The 22523-nt window shown below is 34.8% G+C and overlaps 1 protein-coding gene across 9 annotated transcripts in view; it reads left to right on the plus strand.

Moving 5' to 3' along the window:
• ZNF438 (zinc finger protein 438) overlaps positions 1-22523 on the plus strand; it is a 179011-nt gene that overhangs the window by 25675 nt on the left and 130813 nt on the right. The window contains exons 2-4 of one of the 9 annotated variants that reach the window (XM_073885441.1): positions 16145-16204; positions 19013-19147; positions 20689-20757. The exons of 4 other annotated variants lie outside the window; for them this stretch is intronic. The gene's annotated coding sequence lies outside the window, so the exon portion shown is untranslated. Of the gene's footprint in view, positions 1-13624; positions 13779-16144; positions 16205-19012; positions 19148-20688; positions 20758-22523 lie in introns of those variants that run through there. 4 more of the 9 variants (XM_025885837.2, XM_073885440.1, XM_025885836.2 and 1 more) reach the window with 4 other exon arrangements.

Genomic DNA, 22523 nt, shown 5'->3' on the forward strand with positions numbered 1-22523 from the left:
AGGAACGTTAGTCCTTATGGGACATTCAGGTATAAAATTGTAGATGCCTGGAAATTTCGATTTTTAAGGCAAGAGACAGATCAGGCCTAGAGATACAAATTTGGGAATTAGCATTTCATTGATTGTAGTAAAAGCCCTAAGAATGAATGACATTACCTTAGCATAGTACCCTCTAGTTGCATCCACGTCGTTGCAAATGGCAAGATTTCATTCTTTCTGATGGCTGAGTAATATTCCATTGCATATGTATACCCCACCTTCTTTATCCATTCATCTGTTGATGGACATAAATAAGTCAGAGAAAGACAAATACCATATGATTTTACTCATATATGAAATTTAAGAAACAAAACATGACCATGGGGAAGGGAAGGAAAACTAAAATAAGACAAAAACAAAGAAGGAGGCAAATCATAAGAGACACTTAACTATAGGAAATAAACTGAGGGTTGCTGGAGGGAAGATGGGTGGGGAGATGGGCATTAAGGAGGGCACATGAAGTAATGACCACTGGATGTTGTATGCAACTGATGAATCACTAAATTCTATCTCTTAAATTAATAATATAGTATATGATAATTAAATTGAATAAAAAATAAAAAAAAGCCCAAACAAACAAAAGAATGAATGACATTACCTACAAGAAAGAGAACAGATAATATTAGAATATATACTCTGTTTGCTAGAATTTTAATGCTCTATTTAAGTTACTTTATAAACTAGCACTGGGGAAGAAATTGGATAGGTAGCCTCCTCTCTATGAACAGTGTGTGGGTATCAATTCAGGAGTGGAGAAATCTTTGGAAAACTGCTTTATCTCCTGGTAGTGACCATAGATCAGGTTACATATTCCATGGTTAGGTTAAAAACAAATTGAAGTACCTTGTTATGTAAATTCATTCATACAAAAAAATATGTATTAAACATCAAAATGCCAGCTACTCATCTACGCCCTAGGTTTAAAATAGCAAGTAAGATGTATCCCCCAAATATGGAGATTACAAGGAGGCTAAGCAAAGTGATTACAATACAGTGGGAGAACTGCTGGTGAGGAGTGCAGCAGAAACAAGTGACACTGTGGGGAGGAGGAACTGTCTTCTTGAGGAAGTATCATTTAAGCTGAGATGAGAAGGCTGAGGGAGGTGACCTAGCAGAGGTCGGGGAGGGCATGACTGCAGCCACTACAAGGGGAAAAGACCCAGCGGGTTGAAGGAGGGCAGTGTGGCCAACCCAGAGAACGTGCAGTGCGCAGAGTAACGATGAAGTTGGAAAGGTGAATAGAGCCCATGGCTAGGCCTGCTCTCCTGGGACTTGGTAGAGGGTGGAGGGAGAAAATCATGTATTTTCCAAAGGAAAAAGTATTATTCTGTCTGGGTGTAGTTCCAACAGTAGTCTTAGGCGTGCGTATGGTTTTATAAGGGTTTTATGGACTGGCCCAGTAATGGAATGACGCAGTCACATTGTTTCTATAGGAAAAATGTTTTGGGCTTCAAAACCTGTCTTAAAATTTAACTTCCAATTTTGTTTTTCTCCATTTGGGGACTGCTTAGATAGGCATAGAATTCTAGTGCTTTTTGTTATTTGTGCTCAAATGGTACTTTCTCTAGTGTTTATCTACGTGGCTACAGTGCTGGTTTTCCACCCCTTGATGTGAATCAAACGTATCATTCCACAGATGCAGTTGAAATATTTTTTCTTGAACAGATTTAGAAAATGTATGGAAATAAAAATAGAAATCTTTTTATACATTGTTTGGTTTTCAGAGTGTGTGTTCTTTCAGGTTAAGGGTTCCCTCTGTAAACTGTATTGTGGGATAGTGTTATATACCAAGAAAGTTTGAAAAATGAAGCTGACATGAAAATTGATATAAATAGAAAGTAGAAGATATTGGTATGATTTCACTGTTGAAGTCACATGGAATGCAGAAGGTAAACAATACAAGGATAAAATTCCTAGCTTTTAAAAAATATTTTAATAACCATGAGCTTATCACCATCATCTTCTTCATGACTATTGTTATCATTAGAAATACTAGACATTTTAAAGTAGAAAAGAGCTGTTAAGGCAGTCCCTTTATAAAATAGATCTCTATGAGCTTCATTTTGTTTAATAAATGAAACTTTAGTCTGAAATTCCCTCAAATTCCCATGTCTCCAATAGGCAAAGTTAATTTCATTTATACTATCCATCTCAGTGAAAATGTCTTTCTGTATCAGAATGCTTTCAGCTGGCAAGTAATGGAAGACCGAACTGAAACTGAAAATAATAAGTAAATTTTATGATCTCATATAACTAGAAATTTGGAAGAAAGATGGTTTTATAGTTGGTTCATGTAGCAGCTAACTGCTGTCATTAGGCTCTCAGGATCGATCTTTCCATTCTAACATCCTGGATGAGTTAGCTTTTGTCCTCAGGCTTGTCCCTTCTTGGTCTGAAGATGGCAGGCAGCTTTAGTTCTAAGATTTATATCCTCATATCCAAGTACCCAAGATTGTAAGAAAGGAAGGTGTCTCTTGTCTTGTACAGCAGCAGTACAGCTGCTATAATAAAATACTATAGACTGGGTGGCCTAAACAACATTTATTTTGCACAGTTCTGGAGTCTGGGAAGTCTAAGATCAAGTTGCCTGAAAATTCTTGGTGAGGGCCTCTTTCTGGCTTGAGGACAACCACCTTTTGGCTGTTTCCTCACATGGCGGAGAGAAAGCTTTCTAGTCTCTTTCTGATTTGTAAGAACACTAATACCATTTTGGGGGCTCCTCATGACTTAATGTAACCTTAACTACCTCCCAAAGGCCCTATCTCCAAATACCATCATGTTGGGGATTAGGGCTTCAACCGGTGAATTTTGTGGGGTGGGGAGCACAAAAATTCAGGCCATAGCATTTCTTTTATGTCTTTTGGTAGAGTGAAAAAAGCTTTTAGCAAACTTCACTACCTGAATGTACATCATATAACCCATTTCTAAACCAGTCCAGACAAGGGGTATAGAAGTCCTGTGATTGGCTTAGACTAGTCAAGATTTGTGGCCCTCCAAACCTCCCAGAGAAGAACTAAATTAGGATTCTGTTTTCCAGGAAGGAGAGTGGACTGGGAAGGCAACCACTGGTGTCTGGCATACCTCCCAAGGCCAGTTCCTCTGCCTGGGCTCTGAATCATTTTATTCCTTTTGGAGGACTTTTTTCTGTTAGTAATTTTTTTTTTTTTTTTAGTCACCTCTTCTTCTCTTCAGGCTATATTGAAAGAAGAGTCTACATGTGCTCTCCCTTCTGTTAGTGTATTCTTTAAATCTTCTGTGATTGGGATTCTACTCCTCCTACTAATCACCTTTCCCTTCTGTCATCATCACTGCCCACTTGATTGCCTGATTCTTTGCCAGTATTACCAGTAATGTTTGGCAAGACTAGTGGTTCTGCAGGTTTAGCATACACCAGAATCATCTGGAGGGTGATTAAAAATGCAGATTGCTGGGCTCCATTCCTAGAGTTTTTAATTCAGTAAGTCTGAGCTGGGGCTTGTAGATTTGAGCCTTTTTTTTTTTTTTTTGGTATTATTGATTTTACTGACTACTACCTTCTTCCTGGGTTTCAATACTCAAAATTGCCTCTCAAACCTGCACTTCTTGTTCTCCCTGTATTCTGTTTTATTGATGAATACCAGTGTCCTTTTTCTCAAGTAAGGAACTGGAATGCTGGATTTTTATTCTTCCTTATCCCCATATACAGTCAATTCATGTTTCATACTCTAAACACCCCTCAAGTGCATCATTTTGTCACCATCTCTATTGTCTCTGCTTGAGTTTGAGCACTTTTTTTCCCTTATGCTACTAGAATGCTCTAATGCGCTCATCCTATATTCCATCTCAGATTTTCTCTTATTTATACCTCATGCTGTTGCAGAGTGATTTTTTTTTTTTAATGCAAATCTGATCACATTATTCCTGAGCTCAGAATTCTTTGGGCTCCTGTACCTTCCAGATAAAATCCAGTCTCCATCCCATGTAAGCAAAGAGCTTCAGGATTGAGTCTCTACCCACCTGTCTAATGTTCTTTTCTCCTCTCTCCTCTTTTACTGTATTTCAATACTGAACTTCCTTCAATTCTGAGTTCTCTTGGTTTTTGAGCCTTTGCATGTTTTCTCCTTGCCTGAAACACTTCTCTTTCCTCCTTGACTGCTTTGTTAGGTTCTGCTTATCTTCTAAGACTTAGCTTAGGGATGCCTCTGCTGTTGCCTCACTTCCCTGATGCCTTTTCTTTTCTATTCCTGGGAATTAGGTGTTCCTTTTCTGTGCAACCATATAGGTATATAGATGGTACTCATTTAGCACTTAATCACTGTTCAGTTCTGCAGGTTTATTGGGTGCTTGCTCTCTCTAGACTATAATTTATTTAAGGACAAAGATTATACTTTTCATCTGTTTCCTAATATAGCACCTAACATAATAAGAAATGTTTGTCAAGTGACTGAAAGTTAAGGACCATTTTTAGTGATAAAAACGGGTCATAAAAATCAAATCTGAAGAACTTAGGACTGGGGAACAAATAGGGTGACAGAAACACCTTAGACTTTAGTTGGGTTTGTTCAGGATTCTGGTAGAATTCGTGGTTCTTACAGTTTGTGACTGAGCAGGGATAGGGATTGTTGATAGATTATAGAAAGCATTTGAGTGATGTTCACGTTAGGTTGCCTTTTTTATTTCCTTGAGGGTTTCGATGAAATCTGGAAATAGGACTGCTGTTAAGAGTTCTTTGGCCCATTAAAAAGTCTGTCCAGTAAGATGAGCACAAATGATTCCAAAATTTTCTTATATATATATGTTTACATATATACACACATGTATATATTATATATACATATATATGTTATATATGTATATGTATGTGTGTGTATATATATACTCCCTATTTATTTCATTGATTTTTGAGAAATTTATGCAAACTTAAAAATGTTATATTTATATTATTATGAAGCTGCCATCTCTGTGATACATAAATTTTATTTTTAATGTTTTAAAGGTTAGCTTATTTATCTACTGTTTTTGAAAGTATCTATCCACCAAAAATTTCATAGTGGTTGTATGCTCCAAGCCTGCATTGTCTATGTGGTGGCCATCAACCACCTGTGGCTATTTAAATTTGAATTTAAACTAGTTAGAATTAAATTAATAATTCAGTTCCCAAATCATGCTAGCCACATTTCAGGTACTCAGTAATTGTATTGGACAGTACAGATATAGGGTGGAAACAGTGGCTTTGAATGACATATTAGACCAGATGAACTTAACAGATACATATACAGAATATCCCATCCCCAAACACCACAATACATATTCAAGTGTACATGGAACATTCTCCAGGATAGAGCACATGTTAGCCACAGAATAAGTCTCAAATTTAAGAAGATTGAAATCACATCAAGCATTTTTTTTCCAACCACAGAAGTATAAAACTAGAAATTACAAGAAGAAAACCGGAAAAAAACCACAAACACGTGGAGGCTGAACAGCATGTTACTAAACAATTAGTGGGTCAATGAAGAAATCAAAGACGAGTTAAAAAAATACATGTAGACAAATGAAAATGGAAACATAACAGTTCAAAATCTTTGGGACCCACCAAAAGCAGTTCTAAGAGAAAGGTTTATAGTAATAAAGTCCTAGATCAAGAAACAAGGAAAATCTCAAATAAGCAATCTAACCTTACACTTAAGAGGACTGAAAAAAAATCAAAGCCCAAAATTAGTAGAAGGAAGGAAATAATAAAGATCCGAACAGAAATAAATGAAATAGAGGCTAAAAAAAGGTAGAAAGACCCATGAAACCAAGAGCTGGTTCTTTGAAAAGATAAATAAAATTGAAAAACCTTTAGCCAGACTCATCAAGAAAAAGAGAGGACTCAAAATTAGAAATGAAAGAGGAGAAATAACTGACACCATATAAAGGTCTTGACATGACATCATATAAAGGTCATGACATCATGAAATATAAAGGATCGTAAGAGACTACTATGAAAAATTATATGCCAACAAGTTGGATAACGTAGAAGAAATGGATGAATTCCTAGAAACATATAATCTTCCAAAACTGAATCAGGGAGAAATAGAAAATTTGAACAGATTGATTACTAGTAATGAATTGAATTAGTAATCAAAAATCTACCAACAAACAAAAGTTCAGGACCAGGTGGATTCACAGGTGAGTTCTACCAAACATTTAAAGAAAACTTAATGCTCATTCTTCCTAAACTATTTCAAAAGAAATAGAAGAAGAAGGAAAACTTCCAAATTAATTTTATGAGGCCAGCATTACCCTAATACCAAAACCAGACAAAGACACTATAAAAAAAACTACAGGCCAGTAATCCCTGATGACCATAGATGCAAAAATCCTCAACAAATTATTAGCAAACCACATTCAATAATATATCAAAAAGATCATTCATGATGCTGATGTGGGATTTATTCCAGAGGTTCAGGGAGGGTTCAGTATCTGCAAATCATTCAATATGATTCATCACATTAACAAGACGAAGGGTAAAAACCACATGATCATCTGACATGTGAGCATTTGACAACATTCAACATCCATTCATGATAAAAATTCTCCACGAAGAGAGGTTTAGAGGGAATATACCTCAACATAATGAAGACTGTATATGACAAACCCACAGCTAACATCTCAGTTGCAAAAACTGAAAGCTTTTCCTGTAAGATCAGGAATAAGACAAGGATGTCTGCATTCACCACTTTCATTCAACATATACTGGAAGTCCTAGCTGCAGCAATCAAACAAGAAAAAGAAATAAAAGACATCCAAATTGGTAAGGAAGAAGTAAAACTCACCAGTTGCAGATGACATGATACCAAATGTAGAAAACCCCAAAAAACTATTAGAACTGATAAAAGAATTCAGTAAAGTTGCACAGTACAAATTAATATACAAAAATCTGTTGCATTTCTATACACTAATAACAAACTAGCACAAAAAGATATTAAGAAAACAATCCCATTTAAAATTGCAGCAAAAATAGTAAGATACCTAGGAATAAATTTAACCAAAGAGGCGAAAGACCTATATTCTGAAAACTGAAGACACTGATAAAAGAAATTGAAGATGACTCAAACAAATGGAAAGGTACACCATACTCTTGGATTAGAAGAATTGATATTGTTAAAATATCTATAGTACCCAAAACAATCTACAGATTCAAGCAGTTCCTATCAAAATACCAACAATGTTTTTCACAGAAATAGAACAAATAATTTAAAATTCCACCTTATATAATTACAAATTATTTTCTTTGTTGTGTACTGCTGTTATTTTTAGTCATTTTTATTTTATTTTTTCGAGAATCTTTAAGTACTAAGTAATACATTGTAGGGGGGTATATAATGGTGATTAAAACAGATCTACTCCCTGTCCTCAGGGAAATTACAGTGTAATAGATGAGGCAAGACAGACAATGAACACATCGGTAAAATTTACAATTACAAAAAAAAAAAATCCTAAAATTTGTATAGAACTACTAAAGACTTCAAATAGCCAAAAAAAATCTTGAGAAAGAATAAAACTAGGAATATCAAAATTCCAGATTTCAAGATACACTACAAAGCTATAGGAATCAAAACAATATGGTACTGGCGCGCACACGCACGCACGCAAACACACGACACATAGATCAACGGACGAGGATAGAAAGAAACCCAAGCTTATATGGTCAGTTAATCTATGATGAAGGAGGCAAGAATATACAATGGGGAAAAAAATCTCTTCAATAAATGGTTTTGGGAAAACTGGATAGCTACATGCAAAAGAAAGAAACCTGACCACTCTTACACCGTACACAAAGATTAAACTCAAAATGGATTAAAGACCTAAATGTGAGACCTGAAACCATGGAAGTCCTAAAAGAAAGCATAGGCAGTAATCTTTTGGATTTTTTTGGCCTTAACAACATATTTATAGATGTGTTGCCTCAGGCAAGGCAAAGAAAAGCAAAAATAAATGAATTGGGACTATACCAAAAATGCTTTTGCACAGCAAGGGAAACCATCAAGAAAATGAAAAGGCAACCTACTGAATGGGGGAAGATAATTGCAAATATTTCTGGTAATGGGTTAATATCCAAAATATACAAAGAACTTCTACAACTCAACACAAAAATCCCCCAAATAATCTGATTAAAAATGGGCATAGGACCTGAATAGACATTTTTTCCAAAGTAAACATACAGCTGGCCGACAGACACATGAAAAGATACTCAACATCAGTAATCATTAGCAAAGTGCAAATCAAAACCACAGTGAAGTATTGCCTTACACCTGTCAGAATGGCTAGAATCAAAAAGACAGGAAATAACAAGTGTTGGTGAGGGTGTGGAGAAAAGGGAACTCTCATGCACTGTTGGTGGGAATGTAGATTGGTACCACCACTGTGGAAACATTATGGAGGTTCCTCAAAAAATTAAAAAAATAGAAATACCATACTATCCAGTAATTCCATTACTAGTTATTTACCCAAAGAAAACAAAAACACTAATTTGAAAAGATACATGCACCCTATGATTATTGCAGCATTATTTACAATAGCCAAGACATGGAAAACCCAGGTATCCATCAGTATATGAATGGATAAAGAAGAGGTAGTATATATATGTTGGAATATTACTCATCATAAAAAAGAATGAGATCTTGCCACCTACAACAACATGGATGGACCTAGAGGTTATTATGAGGAGTGAAATAAGTCAGACAAAGACAAATGCCCTATCATTTCACTTACATGTGGATTCTAAACAACAAAACAGACAAACCAAAAAAAAAAAAAAAAAACCCGAAACAATCATAAATACAGAGAACAAAACTGGTGGTTGCTGGGGGTAGAGGGGATGAGGGGAAGAGTAAAATAGGTTAGAGGGATTAAGAGGTACAAAATTCCAGTTATAAAATAAGTCATGAAGATGAAAAGTACAGCATAGGGAATAGTCAACATTATAATAATGTTGTATGATGAAAGATGGTAACTACACTTAATCATGGGGAGCATTGTATAATGTATAGAATTGTCAAATATAGTAGCATACCTGAAACTTAACATACTATGTCAAGTATACTTCAGTAATAAAATTTTTTTTTAATTCAGTTCCTCAGTCATGCTAGCCATGTTTCAAATGCTCAATAATTGTATACAGATATAGGATATTTTCATCATTGTCTTATCAATAATTTAGTCAGATGATTAGGATATAATCTCAAATTCCTTTTTTTTAAAAAATCCAAACATGTCTCTTAAAAATATGTTTTTATTATAAAATAAAACATAGATATGGAAAACCACTTAAATCAAATACATGGTTTACTGAATTATCGCAATGCTGATAACACCCAGGTCAGGAAATAGAACTTTGTCAGTCATCCTTGAAACTCTTCCATGTGTCCTGTGTCAGTCACAACCATCTTTTCTCTCTTAAGTAATCGTTGTCCCAATTTTCATAGTAATCACATATTTTTCTTTTTAATATTTATGGAGTTAATTGGCTTGCTTTGACACTATAGCTTGGTTTTAGCCAAAATAAAAATATTTTTGATTGCAATACAATTTCCATGCCATCTGTTTAACCCATTTAACATATACAATTTAGTGGTTTTAGTATAGTCACAGAATTATACAACCATCACTACAATCTAGGTTTAGAACATTTTCATCACCCCAAAACCAAATCTGTATCTGTTAGCAGTCACTCCCATCTATATTCTTCCAATCATCCCAGCCATGACAACCATTAATCAACTTTCTGTCTGTACATTTGCTTATTATGGTTTTTTATGTAAATTGAATCATACAGTGTGTGGTCTTTTGTGTCTGGCTTTTTTCACTTAGTATAGTGCCTTTGAGATTCATTCATGATATAGCATATATTAATATTTTAATCCTTTTCATTGCCGAATACTATTCCATTGTATGGATATGCCACATTTTGTTTATCCATTCATCAGACATTTGGGTTGTTTCTACTTACGGGCTATTATGATTAATGCTGCTGTGACATTTATGTTCAAGTTTTAGTGTGGATGTTTCATTTACTTTGAGTAGTTGCTTAGTAGTGGGAATTGCTGGGTCAAATGGTACTTTATGTTTTGACCTTTTGAGGAACTGCCAAAATGTTTTTCTAATTGGCTGCACCATTTTTCATTCCCACCAGCAATGTAGAGGATTCTAATTTCTCCACATCTTTATCAATACTTGCTATTTCTCTTTTTGATTATAGCCATCCTACTAGCTATGGAGTGTTGTCTCACTGAGTATTAAATTGATTAAAAATGTATTGTTTTTCATTTGCATTTCCCCAGTGGTTAATGATGTTGAGCATCGTCTCATGTGTTTATTAGACATTTGTAAATCTGTGGAGAAATGTCTATTCAAAACTTTTGTTTATTATTTAATTTAATTGTTCACTTTTAATGAGTTAGAAGAGTTCATTATTACTGATTACACTTTATTTTTAGATATATGGATTTACAATTATTTACTTCCATTCTGTTTTTTCCCCCATTTTCTTGATAGTATATCATTTATAGCACAAAAGATTTTAATTTAGAGATAGCCCAGTTTATCTGTTTTTTCTTTTTGTCGCTTGTACTTTTGGTATGGTATTTAACACACGATGTCTAATCCAAGGTCACAAAGATTTTCTGCTCTGTTTTCTTCTAAGAGTTGTATAGTTTTAGCATTTACATTGATGTCTGTGATTCATTTTTATTTTATTTTTAAAGATTTTTTTATTTATTTGAGAGAGTGAGCAAGAGAGAGAGCATACACGAGCAGGGTCAGAGGGGGAGAGAGAAGCAGGCTCCCTGCTGAGCAGGGGCCCCGACGTGGGTTCTTGATCCCAGGATCCTGGGATCATAACCTGAGCTGAAGGCAGACACTTAACCAACTGAGCCACCCAGGCGCCCATTGTGATCCATTTTTAGTTAATTTTTGTGTATGTTGTAAGGAAGAAGTCTAGCTTCATATTTTTGATTGTGGATATCCAGTTATCCCACACCATTTGTTAAAAAAGACTGTATTTTTTTCCCCATTAAATTGTTTTGGATGATGCCCTATCAAAATTGACCATAAATGTAAGAATTTATTTCTGGACTCTCAATTTCTTTCCATTGTTTTACATGCTTATCTATATGCCAGTACCATACTGTATCAATTACTATAACTATATAGTAAGTTTTGAAATTAGGATATGTGAGTCTTCTTCCAACTATCTTTTCTATTTTTTAAGATTGTTTGGCTATTTGGGGTTTTTTGCATATTATCCATGTGAATTTTTGGCTAAGTTTTTCCGTTTTTGCAGAAAAGGCGGCTTGGATTATAATAAGAATTGTGCTGAATATATAGACCAATATTGGAAGTGTTAACATCCTAACAATATTAAGTCTTAACAGTCCATGAACATGACATGTTTTTCCATTTATTTAAGTTGTCTTTAATTTCTTCTAATAGTATTTTGTAGTTTCCAGTGTGCAAGTTTTACACTATTTTTGTTGAATACATGCCAAGTATTTTGATCTTGATGTGATTATAAATGGAATTGTTTTCTTAATTTCATTATTTCATTTTTGGGTTGGTCATTGCTGTTGTATAGAAAAAAATAATTTTGTATATTATTCTTGTATCCTGCAACCTTGCTAAATATGGTTGGTTATTCTAAAAGCTTTTTTTTTTCTTTTTCATAGATTCCTTAGGATTTTCTGTATACAAAATTATGTCATCTTTGAATAGAGATGGTTATATTTACTCCTTTCCAATCTGGAGGCTTTTTTTTTTGTTTCTGTTTTTGTTTGTTTTTTCTAGCCTATTGGCTAGAACTTGCAGTGAAACATTCGTTAGAAGTAGTAAGAAATAGGACACAATTCTCTTGTTTCTAATTTTAGGAGAGATGCATTCAGTCTTTCATTATGAGTATGATGTTAGTTGTGAATTTTTTGTAGATGTCTTTTGTCTGGTTGAGGAAGTTCCTTTCTATTCTTAGTTTGTTGCGTGCTTTTTAGAAGAGGGTGTTGGTTTTAGCAAATGCTTTTTCTGTGACTATTGATATGATCATGTAGTTTTTAAAAATTTTGTTAGTATAGTATTAGTTAATTTAGTTAATATATTCATTGGGTCTGTGTGTGTGTGTGTGTGTGTGTGTATTGAACCACCTGTCATTCCTAGTGTAAAACTCACTTGGTCATGGTTTTAATACTTTTTACATATTGATGGATTTGCTTTGCTAGTATTTTGTTGAGGATTTTTGCATCTATCTCCATAAAGAATTTTGGTCTTTAGTTTTCTTCTGTCTTTGTCTAGTTTTAGTATCAGAGTAATACTGACCTGTAGAAGTGTTCTCTCCATTTATATACACATATATATAAATGTTTGTGTATGTATGTACATTATATATGTATATATATGTGTATGTATATACATATATATGTGTGTATGTATGTATAACCAATGAAGCCCTCTGGGTCTGCACTTATATTTGTTGGAAGTGTTTTAATTACTAACTCAATCTCTTTACTTGTTATAGGCCTATTCAGAGTTTCTATTTTTTCTTTACTCAATTGAGTAGTTTGTGTTTTTCTAAGAATTTGTTCTTTTCATCCACGTATTCAATTGATGTACAGTTGTTCATAGTATTCCTTTATAATAACTTTTAATTCTGGAAGGTCAATAGTAATGTTCTTTTGTTCATTCCTGATTCTAGCAATTTGTATGTTCCTTCATTTTTTTTTTTTTTCTGGATTACTCCAACTAAAGATATTTCAATTTTGTTGATCTTTTCAGAGAACCAGCTTTTGTTTTCATTGATTTTCTTTCTCGTTTTTCTGTTCTGTATTTCATTTGTTTGCACTTTAATCTTTATTATTCCCTTCCTTCTACTTGCTTTTCTCTTTGCTCTTCTTTTTCTCAGTTCTTGAAATGGAAGTTTAGGTTTTTCATTTGAGATCTTTCTTATTTTTTAATATAAGCATTTACAGCTGTAACTTTTACCCTAAGCACTGCTTTCTTTAGCTGTACCCCATAAGTTTTGGTATGTTGTTTTGATTTTCATTCATGTCAGGGAATTTTCTTATTCCCTTCATGAGGTCTTCTTTGACTTATTGGTTATTTAGCAATGTATTGTTTTATTTCCACATATTTGTGAACTTCCAAAATTTCCTTCTGATTTCTAATTGCATTCTATTGTGATCACAGAACATTCTTTGCATGATTTTAATTACTTTAAATTATTGAAGCTTGTTCATGGCCTTGAATTTGGTCTACTTTAGATAATGTTTCTTGTGCACTTGAGAAGAATGTGTATTGTGTTGTTGGGTGGAATGTTCTATAGATGTCTATTAGGTCTCATTGGCCTACAGTTCTGTTCAAATCCTCTGATTGTGGATTTTCTTCTTGGTCCATCTATTATTCAGAGAGGATATGATATCTTCCATTATCATTTTTGAATTGTTTATTCCTTTGATTCTGTCATTGTTTTAAAGTTTGTTTTTTTCTGATTCTCTATGGTTCCTCTTTGCATAGTGTGTCTTTTTCCTTTTACTTTCAACCTGTTTGAATCATTGAACCTAAAATATGTCTCCTGTAGGGACACTGTTGCCCTTGAACAACACAGGGGTTGTGTTGCTGACCCCCAGCACAGTTGAAGATCCAGATATAACTTTTGACTCCCCTAGAACTCAACTACCAGTAGCCTACTGTTGACCAGAAGCCTTACCAATAACATAACAGTTAATTGACAGGTATTTTGTGTGTTATATGTTGTATGTGGGTATGTTATATGTTCCAATAAAGTAAGCTAGAGAAAAGAAAATGTTATTAAGAATAAGGGGGGCTCCTGGGTGGCTCAGTCAGTTAAGCATCTGCCTTCCGCTCAGGTTATAATCTCAGGGTCCTGGGATTGAGCCCCATGTCATGCTCACTGCACAGTGGGGAGTCTGCTTCTCCCTCTCCCTCTGCCCCTCCCCACTGCTCATGCTCTCCCTCTCAAATAAACAAATAAATAAAATCTTTAAAAAAAAGAAAATAATAAGGAAGAGAAAATACATTTACAGTACTATACTGTATTTATTGAAAAAAATCCACATTAAATGGACTTGTGCAGCTCAAACCATGTTGTTCAAGTGTCAACTATCATTGGATTTTTAAAAATATCTGATGATCTCTGGTCTCATGCTTTTTTTGTTCTCTTGAATTCTTTTAAATTTAAGTGAATTCTTTTGAATTAAGTGACTATCTTCCAGTGTGATATTTTGAGTCCCTTAATCATTTTTAAATTATATATCTTGAGTTGTTTTCTTAGTGTTTGCTCTAAGGTTTTACAATATACATTTTAACTTAGAAGAATCTACTTCTCACTTTTACTTAAATTCAGCAAAATAAACTTTTCTCCTGTATAGCTCCATTTTTCTCTTTCCCACATTTTGCTACCATTATTATATGTATTATGTCTATATGTCGTAGAAACCCAACAATATATTGTTATAATTTTCACTTTATATAATTCCATGTCTTTTATTTTTTATCTATTTATTTATTTGAAAGAGCGAGCACATAAATGAGGGGAGGGGCAGAGGGAGAGGGAAAGGGACAAGCAGACTCCCTGCTGAGAATGGAGCCTTCCGTGCTGGGCTCAATCCCAGGATCCTGAGATCATGACCTGAGCCAAAGTCAGACACTTAACTGACTGAGCCACCCAAGTGCCCCTCATCTTCTTTTATAGAAGCTGAGAGAAGAAAGGAGAGCAAATACGTATTTATAGAGTTAATTATGTTAGCCTTTCTATTTTTCATTCTCTTCTTACATTTCTATGGATTTGAGTTTCCATTTGGTGTTATTTCCTTACTCTAATACAGCTTTCCTCTCATCTACTTTGTCTATGTTGTTATTGTAAATATATAAAATTTGTGTTATTAACCCAACAGTATATTTGTATGCATATTGTTTTTATTGAATTACTCTCTAAATCAGTTAAGAAAAGAAAGGGGAATTAACTGAGTTTTCTATTTGGTGTATCTCCTTACACCAATAGAAAGTTGGCATCATTTAAGTGTGAATTTCTTCTGTTAACAGAACCAACAGAGTAACAGCTGTCCCTTAACTTTGTGTAAGCAAGATAAATTGTAATTAGAATTGAGAGAGATAAATTTAAAGAACAGTCATTTGATCTAAATGAAAAGTCATGCTTTATAGAGTAATAGGTAAAACCTCTCCATCTGCTCTTCTTAAATTGGTCTTTGAGCTAGTCATAAGCAGGGGCAGCCGCATTAAATATTTCTTCTACCTCCACCCAAGACTGAAGGAGTTAATTGTCTCTAGCTATTTCTGTCTGAGTGGGCTTTTTTTTTTCTCTGCAAGTGGCTTGGGTATTGCCTTTGAGATTGAGGTATCAGTTACAGCCCATCCAGAGATGGATTACTGCTCAAGGTCTTTTAGATTTAACCACGTGTTAAATTGGCAACTGGGTTCTCTGCACATGCATCTCATACTGCTCAACAAGATAATGGCAGAACCTAAAAGTGAAAATCCAGGCTTATTATACTGCTGCCATTAACAACAACAACAAAATCACCAGAATAAGAAAAATCTAAGAGAAATAATAAATTTAGTGGGATGCTGTGACAACAGGCATAAGCTGGGACTGTCTCAGGCAAACTGGACACACATGGACACTTTACTAGACATGTATTTTTTCAAAAACCTCCTAACTCCAAACTCTGGATTACTACTGTCCCATCAAAAGGCTATGCCCTCAATATGATTCAGTTGTTTATGACTATTTAGTAATTTCTTTATCATTATGTACGTGGAAAAGAATGTGAAGCATTCTTCCTAGTCAGTTTCATTCATTTGGCATTTCTTTTTTTCTAGAACATTTTCTATTCATCTTAACACTTTTATTAAATTTTGCATGCCTTCACTTTTAAACTAAAGACATGTAATAAATCTCCCAAATTATTCTCCCTTAAATTAGTTCCTTTGTTATCTTAATAAAAATATACAGTGATTAAAAATGAAATTTGGGAATGAATGGAAGGCAGTTTCTACATGTTTGATAAAAATGGATTATTTGAATATGATTGTAATAATACTTTACATTCTATTACAGAATTAATTAAAAGGATTTACTATATGTCTTATGACTCTTTACCAGAACCTTGGGAGACAGGTAAGTGACAAGCATTTTTTGCAGAGATATTTCAGAAACATTAAATAATTTGATCTCATAGGTTCCTGACAAAGTTCCTGACAAAGTGACTTACCTCTTTTTCTCTTCAGTAAAGCATTAGTAGAAATAACATATTTATATGAATCTTAATGTAACATTTCCCTAGGATCCGATAAGTCATATTTTCCAGGGGGCTGAGGGTTATTTTCTGTCATATTTATAATGAAGACATTTAATAAGACACACAAGTTTGGCATGTTCCAGAACTTAAAGCACTAAAATAAATAAATAAATAAATAAGTCAGTAAATGCAATGTGGTACCTGGATTAGATCTTTTTTTTTTTTTTTCCTGGATTAGATCTTGTGACTGAAAAAAGGCATTAGTGGAAAAGCAGGTAAAATCCAAATACAGTGTATAGCTTAATTAATAGTAGTATATCAACATTAATTCCTTAGTCTTGCCAAAACCATGATTATGTAAGATGTTAAAATTGAGTGAGGGATATGTAGGTACTCCATAGTATCCTTGCAACTTCTCTGTAAATCTAAAATTTTTCCCAAATAAAAATTCACTTAAAGCAGAAAAAAGTCAAGGTTGATTTATTTGAAAATTATAGTTTAGAAGTTGCTTTTCTCTGTAATAGTTTGAAGAATCAGAATTGTTACCTTTTAAAAAATCCAGATTCCATGAATAGAGGTGCAAGGAAATATGTGACTATAGGTTTCATTTTTCAGTTCGTAGGAGGCGTGGGATTTCAGTTTTTGGATATTGGCATGGTGTTTGTGACCATCTCCTTATACCTGATTACAGACTTCCTCTTTGATTCTTTTAAGGAGCTTCTATGCTCTTTGGTAGTTTAGTACAGCACTTTGTATTAACATAAGCACTTTCCCCATGCCCTGCTTTTTTCTTTTTCTTCTCTTTGTTTTAATGTACTATTGGAGGCCAGAAGGCCAGTGATGGGCCTCCAGTTTGGAGTTGAGACCCTCTCAGTGTAGTCTTGTTCAGTTACACCTATGTGAGCTTCTAGGTCAAGTACAAGACACAGTTGACCTATTGTTAAGGAGTATGAATAAAGATGAACCTAACTCTTAAATAGCCATTTCTGTAATTGAGCTAAAATAATTGATTGCTGTCACATAATAGAAATTCTGTTTCAAAAATGAACTCTAGCAGTATAACTTTTAAATTTCTATAAATATTAAAAGACTACAAGAATGGAACTCTGTAGTTTGCTGAAACTATTACATAACTTTTCATTAATAAAAGTAAAATAGCCGTGCTGGTCTTATAAATGGTTTCCTGCTTCTGTTGCCAACTTTAATGATTCTAGTTAAACTTAAATTTCATAAAAGGAAATAGATATATATTATACTTAAAGGATATAAACATTTAAAACAACAACAGGCCTGAGTGACTATTGCAGCATGATTATTAGGCTAAGAGATTTCTGTTTTGCTTGATGGTATTTATTCAGAATTGGTGTTATCTATCCCATGTTAGTAGAGTTGACATCTTTACTTCTTAGTTGTGTAACATAATTTTGCCAAGTCTTGGTAGGGAAGTTCAGAAAAATGGAAGACAGCTTTTTCAGGACAAGTTTAAATTCCTTTGATCATGTAATAGTTCATACATAAAAAACATACAAAAAATCTCTTTTATTACTCTTTTGTGCTAGAAGAGCCTAGAAGTGATGTTTTTAGAGACATACTTTTATCATTGTCAGCTGATTGTCATTTTGTGGTCATCTAAAGTATAAATGAAAATAGCTAATATGTATTGAGCACCTTCTGTGTACCAGGCACTTACAGTGATCTCATTTAATCTTCACAAATACAAAAATAGTTTGGAATTCCCTTTATAGATGTGGCAGGGAAAGTAACAAATGTCTCCAGGCTAACCCTGAGGCTTTGGTGCAGAAAGAACAGGTACCCATGGTGTGCAGTACCTGCTGTTCGGTTCATAATGTTACCAGCTTCCAGGAAATCCTTAATCCACGGATATGTGGTAAACTTCAGAGTACTTCAGTTCTTCTGGGGGAAAAGGGTGTCTGATCTCACTGGGTAACCTAGAGCAGATTGCCCTGGGGTGACTAGCCTGGAGTACAACCTCTTGTTCCCTGTTACAGCCTTGATCTGGCTCATTCTTTGGTTCCCTAACATGTCAGTTGTTCGCTGTCACCTGATTAACTGCTGAACACTCACTCATTGTGTGCTTCATTGATCATAAGCCAAGAACTTTTGGCAGCTCTGGGGAACATGATCTCAGCGTGCCTCCTGGTCAGTGTTGGGCAACTAGGAGTTGTTAGTTGGGGTGAAAATTTGGATCCAGAAGCCAGGATACAGGCCAGAGGCTAGAGATGTGGTAATTGAACAGCTGACATGTGAAATGCAGCTATCCAGACTCAGCCAATAGGGCAGGAGTCAGAAATAGAGTAGGCACGTGACTTTGAAAGGTGGTTTTTGAAGATTATGATGGGTGGCTGTGAACTTTGTACATATAAAATACAGTTAACATTTGAACAACGTGGGCTTTAGGGGTCCTGCTCCACCCGATAGTCAAATCCACATATAACTTGACTCCCCTAAGACCTAACTACAAATAGCCTATTGTTGACAGGAAGACTTGCTAATAATGTAAACAGTTCATTTACACACATTTTGTACCTTATATATATTATATACTGTATTCTTACAATTAAGTTGGAGAAAAGAAAATGTTATATACATTTAGAGTGTAGTATTGTATCAAAAAAATCCATGCAGTTCTTTTTCTGTTTTTAAGATTTTATTTATTTATTTGACAGAGCACAAGCAGGGGAAGTGGCAGGCAGAGGGAGAAGCAGGCTCCCCTCAGAGCAAAGAGCCTGATGATGGACTCCATCCCAGGACCCATCGTGACCTGAACCGAAGGCAGATACTTAACCGACTGAGCCACCCAGGTGTCCCAAAATCTGTGCAGTTCAAATCCGTGTTTTTCAAGGGTTAACTGTAATTCTAACTGTTTTTTGAAGAATAAGAGTTACTTACCAACTTACTCATCAAAGTGCTCATTACACCATGTAGAAATCTCTCTGTAACTTCTCCCCATCAGTTGTAGCCATATCTATAGCTCTAAGTCTCCAGTCTCTCTTACATTTGAAAGCATAAAATGCACATAAAATTACAAAGTCCCCTTTGCTGTCTTGTCTTCTTCATGGTCTCCAAAAGTTGGCATTCTTCAGGGCTTAGACCTTGGCCACCTTCTGCATTTATTCCCTATGTGGTCTCATGTGACCCCTTGCTTTAAATGCCTTCTCTTCTCCCAGATTTATTCTTTACCTTGATCTTTCCTGTGAGCTCCAGGCTCATATCTATGTTGAATAGTCAACATTTATTTGAAAGTCTAATAAACATTTCAAACTTAGCATGTCTGAAATACAGCTCTTGGACTCTCCTCCCCAAATGTGTTCCTGCCCTCCTTCTTCTTCATCTCAGTAAATGGTCCACAAGTTGCTCAGGCCAAAGACTAGAGGCCATCTTGAGTTTTCTCTTTCCTTCTTAGCCCATGTCCAGCCCATTAATAAGGCTTATATATCCTCCATTCAACATATATCCCAAATACCCCTGTATTGCCGCTACCCACTACATCCCTAATATAATACAACCTATCATCATCATCATAAGTTACCTGGATGATAGCAACAACCTTGTAACTGGCCTTCCTTATCTCCTCCTTGCACCTCTCCAGTCAGGAGCAAAAGTGGCTTTTTTAAAAATGTTAAAACAGTTCCTGTCATTTTTCTGTTCAGAACCTTTGAGCGACTACCCATTACACTCAGGATAAAACCCAAAGTCTCACCATGTTCTACCAGGCCCTGCATCTTCTGCCTGCTGACTTTATCTCCTACCATTCTGTCTTGCTCACTGTGCTCTAGCCACAGTTGCCTTTTTGCAGTTCCTTAATTTCTCCAAGTCCATTGGAATCAACTAAATCCCTCTTACTCCCTACCCTATACCCTCATCCCAACCAGCTCAGCCTCCAGTCTGATAGCAGTGGAGGTAGATTTAGAGAGAACAAACATACATATCCAAGGCTCTCTAGCATATGTAGTAAAAGGTTACACTAGAAATTTTGCAGCTCTATTATTCCAAGTTTCTGTAATTTGCATTGCTTTCAAGTGGAAGAGGAATTGGAGATTTAGAGCAACAGAAAGACAAAGCTAGAATCAATGGGAGAAGTTACAGAGAATTGCGGCTTAGTATAATGAGCACCATAATGAATAAGTTGGCAACAGTTACACGTACGTGCAAATAAACTGGGCTCCTTCACTGGAAGTGAGTTCTCCAGCACTGGCAGTGTATGTGTAATTGAGGCTGATCAGGTTGAGGCTCCACAAATTGTGGAGGAAAAATGTGCTGGAGTGGAGGATGGGAGAATTGATTTTTAGATCTTCCTAACTCAGATTATATGAGTTTTTAGAATCTTTTTTTTTTTTTTCAGAGCACTCTTTCCGAGTCTTCCTCAGATTTATTCTCCTATATTTGTATTTGGAGCTTTCACCAATAAAGGGTAAGCACCTCTAGGTGAAGTTTCCAATATTTGAAAAGAAAGAAGAGCTACTTTCAAGGTTGATTCCAGTCAGATTGGTTAGGTCCCCATCTAAAGGAAATTACTTTGAGACATTTTTCTTTCTTCCATTTTTTATTTAGATTTTATTTTGATTAAGTTTTGGCCTAAAATAAACAAAACATACATACACAAATTCCCTGACAGGTTTTAGTTACTAAACAAAAAGTTTGCTGAGTCGCAGAAGTAAAGAGAATAATATGTGGTAATAGCCTTTTTTTTTTTTTTTTCGGAAAGAGCCTTTTGATCACGGTTTGCTAGAAATGGAAAATTCACCCCATCTTTTCTGAGTTTCTGACTTTGCTGCCTCCTTTCCCGTAATACCTATTTCTGTCCTTTAGATTTGACTGCTCCTTCTTCCCGGTTACTATGTTGACTTTATCCAAACAAAATTACTGCTCTGATTCAAAACATACAGTTTGGATTATCTCTTTTATTGATATTCCTGTCTTGACTTGAGCCACGGATTCTCCTAGGAGGAGAGATAGACAGTAGTATCTCCTCGATTATAAAGGTAACATGAGCATTACGTATGTGTTACGGTTCTTGACCTCTTGCACCTTGGCAATTAAGATTAATTTTTGTATCTGGCCTTAGCAGAAGACTAATATATCCATATTCTTTTTAAAAGTAATAATGAAGTACTAAAGGAAGAAGCAATTCTTAAATGTAATACACTTTTCTCTGTCAAACTCAATCTACTTAGGACAGATCCAAGAATCAAAGATGAGAAGAAAGAGGCTTTTAAACTACATATAGATGATGTTTGAAAATTCAGACCTTAAAAATATATCAGGTTCACTTAGAACCTCTTTATTTACTAATTTTTCCTCGTAATTGCAAACACAAAATAACACTATATTCTAAGTGCTTTATCTGTTTTAGTTAACTTAATCCTCATAGCAATCCTATGAGGTAGATACTATTATAATCCCCATTTAACAGATGAGGAAACTGTCTTGGACAGGTTACATCATTGCCCATAGTTATACGGTTGGTTTTGTCAGACCTGGGATTCAAGTTCGAGTGTATAACCACTTGTTATATTGATCTGTGAATTCTCTAACACATAATTCCAAGAAGCCCGGTTAACTGGTTTCTCAGACCACAGCAACTTAGAAGTTTCAAATCTGAAAGAGAACACAATGACCTAGGATTCCCACTTTAATGTGTTCCTTTTAATGAGATAATTACTCAAGAACACAATTATATATGTGCAGTGGTGTTCTATTATAATGTTATTATAGAAAAATAGTTATTATAGCAAAATAATTGAAAATAATACAGAACTTCAATAATAGAAGAAATAGAGAAACTAGGGCACTGCTTTTCAAACTTTAATGTATATATGAATCCCATGGAGAACTTACTAAAATGAGATTTTGATTATGTCTGTGGGGGGCCCTGAGATTTTACTTTTTTTTTTTTTTTTTGAGATTTTACTTTTCTAACAGGTTCCCAGGTAATGCTGTTACTGATCCATGGACCCCCACTCTGAATAGCAAGGAATTTCAGTACATTCATATTATGTTTGTTAAGAACAGGTCTGGGACTAAGGAGAGGTAGATGCCTCACTCATCTGTCCTTAGTCCCATCCATGGCTAAGGATCATGTTTTTAAAGACTATTCAGTGACTCTTAGTTATTCTTAAAATATAATTAGAAGAAAATTCAAAAATGAAATTTGTACTATTACTCAGTTTGTCTTAA

This window comes from Callorhinus ursinus, unplaced genomic scaffold (genome assembly GCF_003265705.2).
Source record: "Callorhinus ursinus isolate GAN/ISIS: 27379988/994484 unplaced genomic scaffold, GSC_fseal_2.0 scaffold62, whole genome shotgun sequence".
NCBI lineage: Eukaryota > Metazoa > Chordata > Mammalia > Carnivora > Otariidae > Callorhinus > Callorhinus ursinus.